This window comes from Gossypium arboreum, chromosome 12, assembly GCF_025698485.1.
Source record: "Gossypium arboreum isolate Shixiya-1 chromosome 12, ASM2569848v2, whole genome shotgun sequence".
NCBI lineage: Eukaryota > Viridiplantae > Streptophyta > Magnoliopsida > Malvales > Malvaceae > Gossypium > Gossypium arboreum.
The window spans coordinates 79,427,921-79,438,259 of NC_069081.1; the positions used below are offsets into that span (position 1 = coordinate 79,427,921).

The following is a 10,339-nucleotide window of genomic DNA, read 5'->3' on the forward strand; positions in this document are numbered from 1 at the left end:
AAAACTGCAGAGAGATAAGGTAAAGTCTACAATACATAGAGGAAGGGCGAGAGGACGATATTCAAACCACAACCGAGGAGATGGCTGATAATCATAATAATCTGCTACCTCCTGTGGCTATTGCGAACCCATTAGATCAGGATCCTGCTCCTTGTACTATGTATGATTATGCTAAACCTAGTTTAATAGGAGTTGAATCGAGTATAGTTAGACCTACTATTGCTACAAATAATTTTGAATTGAAACCTAACACGATTCAAATGATACAACAGTTTGTTTAGTTTGATGGTTTGCAGGATGAGGATACAAACACTCATTTGGAAAATTTTCTGGAATTGTGCGACACCTTTAGGATCAATGGCGTTTCTGATGATTCCATTCGCCTTCGGTTATTTCCCTTTTCATTGAAGAATAAGGCTAAACAGTGGTTGAACTCATTACCACGAGGATCGATCACCACTTGGGAACAAATAACCAAAAAAAATTTTCTTAAATACTTTCCATCGGCTAAAACGGCTAAATTAAGGAATGATATTTCCTCTTTTGTGCAGATGGATTTAGAAACACTCTATGATGCATGGGAGAGATACAAGGACCTATTAAGAAGGTGTCCTCACCATAGGCTATCTCTATGGTTGCAGGTTCAAACTTTTTACAAAGGTGTGAACCCTTCAACAATACAACTCATCGACATAGCCGTTGGTGGAACTTTGAACAACAAAACACTTGAAGAGGCTTATGAATTTATTGAAGAGATGTCACTGAATAACTATCAGTGGCAAGTCATCTGAACAAAGCCAACAAAAGTAGCTGGTGTTTTTAACCTCGACGCGGTCACTATGCTGTCAAACCAGGTAGAACTTTTAAATAAAAAGATTGATGGTTTATATGGTTCTACTCAGGTACATCCAGTGATAAAGTGTGATTCAAATGGAGGAATGCACAACCCAGATTTTCCACCCTTCAACCCTGGCACCGAAGAGGAACAAGTTCAATATATGGGTAACAATAATTCTAGACCTCAAAATAACTCGTACAGTAACACTTATAATGCAGGTTGGAGGAACCATCCCAACTTCTCGTGGGGTGGCCAAGGAAATCAAAGGCCACATCATCCCCCAAGTTTTCAACAACCACCTTACCAGCAGGAAAAAAGGCCGAACCTTGAAGAGATTCTAACGAAATTTATCTCGGTGTTAGAAACTCATTTTCAGAATACCAAGACAGTACTTAAGAATTAAAAAGCGTCGATCCAAGGGCTCAAAACTCAGACAGGCCAGCTTGCCAAACTGATTTCTGAATGACCACAAGGTAGCTTGCTGAGTAATACTAAATCTAACCCAAGGGAACAACTTAATACGATTACCGTTCGAGATGAAGAAGGGTTAGTTGAACCTTGACCAGAACCGAGGAAGGGAATTGTGGTAAGTAAAGGTAAAGGTGAGGTGGACCACAGTAATCGAAAACCGGTAAGTAAAGAGTACAAACCTCGTGTGCCATATCCCAGTGCGACAAGGAAAGACCACACGGACGAACAATTTGGTACTTAAATTATTAAAACTATTTCATATTAACTTACCGTTTATTGAAGCTCTTTCACAGATGCCAAACGTAATTAAATTTTTAAAGGAGCTTTTAGCAAATAAATGAAAGTTGGATGAGGCATCGCATGTGGAGTTGAATGCAGTTTGCTCAGCCATTCTGCAGAATAAATTGGCCAACAATTTGAAAGATCTAGGGAGTTTTACGATTCCTTGTTTAATTGGTAGCTTAGATGCTAATAATGCATTGGCTGATTTAGGGGCGAGCATTAACGTCATGCTCTATAAAAGGTTTAAACAACTAGGTCTTGGGAAACCCAAACAAACTAGGATGAGCATTCAGTTAGCAGATAAAACTATTAGATTTCCTAGGGGTATCATTGTAGACGTTCTTGTCAAAATTGATAAATTTATATTCCCAATTGATTTTGTTCTTCTAGACATGGAAGATGTAACACCCCTTACCCGTATCCGTCACCGGAACAGGGTACGAGTTATTAACAAATCATAGTACATACTATTTAATAAAACCGAGACAAAAATATGGCATGCAATTAGATCATGAATCATTATAACATATGCCTTTAACAATACTAGCCAATTTCAAAGGCTTCGTACAAAATAATCGGTCAGATACTATAATTAATATTTTAAACCTAGACAATTATGACACGTAACAAAATAACTAAGTCTACTATACATGCCATAATTCAAAATGTTCAGTTCAAATACCCAAAAGTATTGATAGTGTAGGCAGATCTTCAACGATCCTTGACTCCTATGCAAGCTAGACGACACTATAAGACAAAAGAGAGAAAAGAAAGTAAGCTTATAGCTTAGTAAGCAAGTATATAAATAATGAATAAAGAATTTAATATGTTTACACAATAACTCAAGTGTATCTACTTTTTAATTTTACTATTTACTCCACTTTGGTCAAGCTGTCTCTCCTGCGTCATATTCACTAAATAAATCATAAATTGAGTTACAAAACTCGAAATTCAAATCCGTAAAATTTTCCTGAAACTAGACTCATATTACTTCTTACTAAAGTTTTCTAGAATTTTTTGTCCAGCCAATTAGTACAGTTTATTAGTTAAAGTTTCCTTGTTATACAAATTTCGATTGATCGACCTCTGTTCACTACTTAATTGGATTTCTCCCAAGACACAATTCAAATAGCCATGAAATCTATTTCATTTAAAACTAAACTCAATAAGGAATCTAGAAATATAAACTATATTTCTTAATTTATTTTGTATAATTTTTACTTATTTTTCAAAGTTAGAACAGAGGATCACATAGTCATTCTGAGCGAGTCACACACAAATATAAATATCTCAAAATATAGAGTTCTTTTACTTGCTCTGTTTCATTTACATGGGAATAAACTCATTAGGCTTTAATTTAATATCTCATTCAGCCTCTAATTAAATTCCTACTATTTTTGGTGATTTTTCAAATTCACGTCACTGTGACTGTCCAAAACAATATTATTGCTAATTCACTTTTTCACACTTTCTTTGTATTAACCTCATTTTAACATGCATATCACAATTCATTTTCACCACATTTCATACATCACAAGTACAGGTCCATGATTACAATGTCACCTTAAAACCATCCCGTTGAACAATTCGGATCAATCCTCAATACTTGATGGTTTCAGCACACAGCCCCACCATCATATTTCATATAATTCGGCTCTCTTGTACACATGGTGAACAGTTAGTACCACCCATGTGACCTAGCCAATTTACCTCATAGCTCTCTTGTCTACATAGCGTCCTTCACTTGAAATCACACATGCGACCTAGCTACATTTATCTCTCTCGTAGCTCTCTTGTCTACATGAGATACATCCCGTATCACACATGTGACGTAGCTATTACATAGTATCTCGTAGCTCTCTTGTACACATGATGTGCATTCAGCGCCATACATGTGACCTAGCTACGCTCCATCTATATTATTCAATCTTTCCGAATGTTCAACCGAGATTTTTCTCTCTATTACTTATTTTCATTCTTCCAATAGTCAATTTATGCTTCAACATCAGCTAAAATATATATAATAGGCTGAAATATAAAAATGTAAATGAAGTTAATTTATCATTTACATACAAACTTACCTTGGTGCAAAATATGGAAATTTTGCAATTTAGTCCAAAACCTTTTCCTTCCCCCGTTCGAGGTCGATTCTACGCCTTTCTTGATCTATAATAACACATTTTGCTCATTTAATACTCATACTATTTATTTCAATCCAAAAATCATATAATGGAAAATTTACATTTTTGCCCCCTAACTTTTACAAAATTATGATTTTGCCCCTAGGCTCAGAAATTTAATTTCAGCCCTTATTATTATGTTTTATGACATGCTGATCTTTTTTCTCTTCTATGACAACACCGAATTCTCACTCTAACATGCACTTATGAGCATTAGGTATTTTTACCAATTATACCGTTTTGCTCGTTTTTGCTAAAAATCGCTTAGAAAAGATCGTTCTCCTAACCTCAAACATTCATATTCTACCATCAAACATCAAAATACATGCATATCATTCATGGGTAAATTTTTAAACATAAACCCTAACTCGAAATAATGGTAGAAATAGGTAAACCGAGCTACGAGGATTTCAAAAATGTAAAGAACATTAAAAACGAGGCTTGAATGCACTTACTATTGAGCTTGAAAGCTTGAAACAAACCCTAGCTATGGAGAACATGCAAGTTTCGGCCAAGCTAAATGAAGATGAACACATTTTTGTGTCATTTTTCCCATTTTATTTCATTTATTATGCAAATGACCAAAATGCCCTTACTACTAAACTTTCTAAAAATTCCATCCATGTCCAAATTTTTTTCCATATAAAGTATAATGGTCTAATTTCCATTTAAGGACCTCTACTTAAAACCCCCATTTCAATCAAGTACTTTATGAACAAGAACACACACATTTTTCACCTATTTGAATTTAGTCCTAAACGTCAAATTAAACGCCCAATCGATAAAATTTCGCAATGAAATTTTCACACGATTATGCAATCATAATATAAACACTAAAACTTAATCAAAATAATTTTTTTTAACCTCGAATTCATGGTTTCGAAACCATTATTCCGTTTCGGCCCTAAATCAGGTTGTTACAAATCTCCCCCCCTTTAGGGATTTTCGTCCCTGAAAATCTGACAGGTAAAAAGGTTTGGGTACTGTTTTCTCATGGCTTCCTCCGGTTCCCACGTAGCTTCTTCTACTCCATGTCTTTGCCATAACACTTTCACTAAAGCTATACTTTTATTTCTCAACTATTTTACTTCTCGAGCCAAAATCTTAATCGGTACCTATCATAGGTCCAGTCCGATCGAATCTCAATTTTTGTTGGAGAAATCACATGTGAAGGATCAGAACGATAACGTCGCAACATTGATACATGAAACACGTTATGAATTCTTTCTAATTCTGCCTGTAATGCCAACCGATATGCCACTGATCCAATCCTCTCAATAATCTCAGACGCCCAATAAAACGCGGATCGAACTTGCCTTTTCGCTAAATCTCGAATCTTCTTCCATGGTGACACCTTCAAGAACACTTTATCACCCACGAAATGCAATCTTTTTCTTTTTAAATCGCATATGACTTTTGTCCATCCAAGCGACTTTCAAGCAATCACGAATTACTTTTACTTTCTCTTCGGTTTCTTTAACTAGATCAACTCCGTGAATCTGTTTCTCACTAAGTTCGGTCCAATATAAAGGAGTCCGACACTTGCGACCATACAAGGCTTCGAACGGTGCCATATTTATACTTGACTGAAAACTGTTATTATAGGCAAATTCAACCAAAGGTAGATATTTCTCCCAACTGCCTTCAAATTCTAAAACACAGCATCTAAGCATATCTTCGAGTACTTGGATTACTCTTTCTGACTGACCATCTGTTTGTGGATGAAATGCGGTACTAAAGTTCAATTTTGTGCCCAAAGCTTATTGTAACTTTTTCCAGAATCTCAAGGTAAACCTCGGATCTCTATCTGATATTATAGACATAGGTACCCCGTGCAACCTCACAATTTTAGCAATATATAATTCAGCTAATTTATCAAGTGAGTAATCAGACGCGTGCAGTATAAAGTGAGCCAACTTTGTTAACCTATCAACCACTACCCAGACAGCATCCTTCTTTTTAGGAGTCAGTGGAAAACCGGTTACAAAATCCATGGTAATCCTATCCCATTTCCACACAGGCACCATTACCAGTTGGAGTAATCCCGAAGGCACTTGATGCTCAGCTTTTACTTGTTGACAGATCAAACACTTGGTTACAAATTCAGAAATGTCCCTTTTCATGCCTGGCCACCAATATAACTTCTTTAAATCATTATACATTTTTGTGCTAACAGGGTGAACTGACATGTAACACCCCGTACCCGAGTCCGTTACCGGAGTCGAACACAAGGTGCACACAGACTTAACTTAATTATTTTCACAGTCCATAAAAAAAATTTCCAGGCAAGCTGGTTGCTGCATCACTGTCGCCTTAAAATTCATATCTTGAGTTTCAAAGCTCAAAAATCAGTTTTGTAATTTTTCCCTCAAACTAGACTCATTTGTTCATCTACACATTTTTTTCTAGAATTTTTGGTCTGGCCAATTAGTACAGTTTATTAGTTAAATTCTCCCCTGTTACAGGGTGCGACTACACTGACCTTCATGTATTACGACCTGGATATCTCCCTGTACATGGCTTCAATACTGATTCCGTTTCTTTCTATAGAAACTAGACTCAAAGAGGAATCTATACATATATGGCATGACTCCTAATTATCTCTGGTTAATTTATAGTGAATTTCCAAAGTCAGAATAGGGATTCCAGAAACCGTTCTGACCCTATTTCACGAAAACCTAAACATCTCTTAATATACAACTCGTATGACCATTTAGTTTCTTCCATATGAAAGTAGATTCATCAAGGTTCATTTAAGTAATTTATTCACTATTTAATTCCATTCCTGCTATTTTTAGTGATTTTTCACATCCACACCACTGCTGCTATCAGCATCTGTTTTCAAGGTAACTTTACCTATTTCGTGGTTTCCATGGACCAACTAGAGTTTTGTCATACACAGGTCCACATAAGATCATATTTAGCCATTCCAAGGGCTGATCATTGCCCAACACTTCCATTCCAGTCCATAGTCACATCATGAAACCATATATATATACATAAACACAAATGGTCTAATGCCATACTCCACTTCTACGAGCCATTTTCGCATGGCTGTACACACATACATCACAAAACGTACTTGAAAAACAGCAAAGGGTAGTCCTATACATGCCATTTCAAAGCTCAACCAAAATTGTACCAAAAGGGGGCTTTGATAGTGTGGGAGACTTCGACTTCCAAAAATCCCGAGTCCGATAGCTGACGAGCCAAAATCTATAAAACAGAGAACAAAGAAACGGAGTAAGCAATTTATGCTTAGTAAGTTTTGAGCAAGGGATTCCAGCACAACAAAAGCATAGCATTAATATAGCTAAACGGATAAAATTGTAACACCCCGAACCCGAGACCGTCGCCGGAGTCGAACACGAGGTGTTAACAGACTTCAAACCACTTATTGAGAATTTTCCAGACAAGCTGCCAATCTGTGTACTAGTCGCTTCAAAAATCATAACTTGAGTTTTACAACTCAAAAATCAGTTTTGTAATTTTTCCCTGAAATTAGACTCATATGTCCATCTACAGATTTTTCTCTAGAATTTTTGGTCAAGCCAATTAGTACAGTTTATTAGTTAAAGTCTCCCATGTTACAGTGGTCGACTACACTGACCTTCGTGGGTTACAACTGGAATAACTCCTTGTGTAGGGATTCAATACTGATGCCGTTTGTTTCTATAAAAACTAGACTCAAAGAGGAATTTATACATATGTGGTATGACTCCTAATTATCTCTGGTTAATTTATAATGAATTTTCAAAGTCGGAACAGGGAATCCAGAAACCGTTCTGGCCCTATCTCACGAAATCTTGGATATCTCTTAAAATACAGCTCATATGGTCGTTTCGTTTCATCCATATGAAAATAGACCCATCAAGCTTCGAGTACGTAATTTTTTTAGCTATTAATTCCATTTCTACTATTTTTAGTGATTTTTCGATCTCATATCACTGCTGCCGTCCGCAACAGTTACTGCAGAGACTATGCCAATTTCATGAATCCTTCCTTAGCCTTACTAATCATCCATCATCGTGACACAAATTATGGCCACCTTATCAAAATTAAGGTTTCTAAGACTCGTGGCTATAGATTCTAGCATCCCACTCAAAGCGACCACATAGGCCATTTTACATGGCTTAAAGTTTACAACCCAAAATTTAACAAAACAAAATAGCCCATACATGCTAAATGTTCTCCTAAGTTGACTAAGAAGACAATACCAAAATTGCTCACGGTGTGATGACTTCGTTGTGATTCACGAACACCCAAAAGGAGATGAGTCCAAAAACCTAAAATGGGTGACAAGAAAACACCGAGTGAGTTTATAACTCGAGAAGTCATAAGCATTCCACAACCATCCATTAATACAATTATCATAAAATGAAATAATGAAACAAGGCCAAGTGTTCCACCATACCGAACTATACCATAGTTCCTTAGATCTTCGGATCAATCTCATACCAAGTCATACATTTACATTTCATATACTGTTCAATAGGATATTTGAAGCAATTTCCATACATCATTTCATTTCGCGACAATCATGCAATCAAATGAACTTTCATCTATTCCACGATACCTTATTTACGGAATGCAATTGAAATCATCACATAGATTTAAATCTTACCAACTCCACCCGAGCATGAACATAGCATCTATTAGCCATGAACTCAAGGTACTTACTCTTTCCGCTGTCCATACTCATCTCGATGAAGTCACGCTCCATATAAATGTTCAATCGGAGATATGTGTAGAGTTCGCACACATAGTGCTTAATACTCAATCACGCACACTTAGTGCCATGTGATTCAAGCCCGCACACATAGTGCCATATAGTCCAAACTCGCACACTTAGTGCCATACATTACAAGCGCGCACACTCAGTGCCAATCTCGTCCCCGTACACATCTATTTCTCGCACACTTAGTGCCTAAGCAAACTTCCTACACATTTCACTATCTCTTTTACGTTCAACAATATCATCTTTTTATACACATACATTTGTATATATTTCATCTCATTAAACACAATTGCATAGATATTACAATCATTTAAGCAATATCAAATATATGCTTAATGACTTACCTTGTGTTGGGTAAAATAGTCCAAGTCGGCTACTCGATGACCTTCGTCTTTCCCTTGCTTGATTCTCCTTCTTTAACTCCTTGAGCTTAATCAATAAATCAACTAGTTTAACCCTCTTGCTAAACATTCATAATTCAATTACACATGCATATGTATGTTTGTATATTCGCAACCATCCTCACTTATTACCCATTTGGTCAACAATCTAAGCCAAGATAAGGCTTCAATATGGTTGCCTCTAACCGAATACATGCACACCAATCTACTTCCTTTGGCCGAATATGCATGTCTATGTTGAGGCCAATTTTACACTTAATACTACACAAAAAACAGCATACATTTTCCTAATTAACGATTACATATTGTAGCTCTATACACATCTCTCATTTATTTCATAACCGAAACAACATCACAAGCAAATATACACCTTAAAATAGTATATATGTCATACCAATTCATCTTGTGCAAACATATATTCATGTAGGTGCAATGGCCGAATTCTCAAGTGGCTTATATCCAAATATATACACATATCCAAAGCTTAAATCTTACTTACCATGCAACATGCATGAATCATACTTATGGATATAACATGGCCGAATACCACAACACCATACCGTTTCAATTTGGTCATGGTTAAACAAAGAACTTAGTATCTCATTCAAAAATGCTAAAAGAAAATCTAAGAATCCTCAATCCACCATCACATGTATCATTATCAAGCTTGATATTTAGCATGCAATGGCATTAACACCATATTCACTTTGGCCGAATTTCATTCCCATGACATAACAAAGATTTGAACCATGGGCTAACAAGAACATCAAGCTAGCAACTAAAATATACATGAATCTCATGGCAAAACATCAAACTTACCTTAATCTAGGTACAAGTATGGCCAAACCTCCTCCTAAACCTCTTCCAAACCAACATGAAACAAGAATTCCTTCCTTCTTCCTTAGAATTTTCAGCCCAAAGGAAATGAAAATGATGAACAAAAATTCTTCTTTCTTTCTCCACACTCACGGCTATGGGCATGCATGAGACCATTTTTTTCTTTTTTTTTTTTGTTCCTTTCATTATTAAATTCCCATGCTTACTATTTTATTTTTTCTTACATACACCATTGTCCCAACATGTTTTATGACATGTTTTACCCATAATCTCTTGTCATGGCGGCCACTAGCTATTAGGGGGAAATTTGACATGCAAGTCCTCCCCTTTGACTACATGCACTATTAGGTCCTTATAGATTAGCCTATCACTTTTCAAAAGTGTCACACAAGTCCTACTAACTGAATTCACATGCTATCGGCTAAATCGAAGCCTGAAATTTTCACACATTCATAATTACATATTCTAGACAATAAATATTACATTCAAACATTTCGATGACTCGGTTTAGCGGTCCCGAAACCACTTCCCGACTAGGGTCAATTTTAGGCTGTCACAAATTTCATATGCACACATTCTCAATATCATACTT

At 36.2% G+C, this 10,339-nt stretch overlaps 1 non-coding gene across 1 annotated transcript; it reads right to left on the reverse strand.

Annotated features, from left to right (window-relative positions):
* Positions 1-518: 518 nt before the first annotated feature.
* Positions 519-625, reverse strand: LOC128286002 (small nucleolar RNA R71). Its single transcript, XR_008276549.1, has one exon. It is a non-coding gene; the product is annotated as a small nucleolar RNA R71 (small nucleolar RNA).
* Positions 626-10,339: the final 9,714 nt, after the last annotated feature.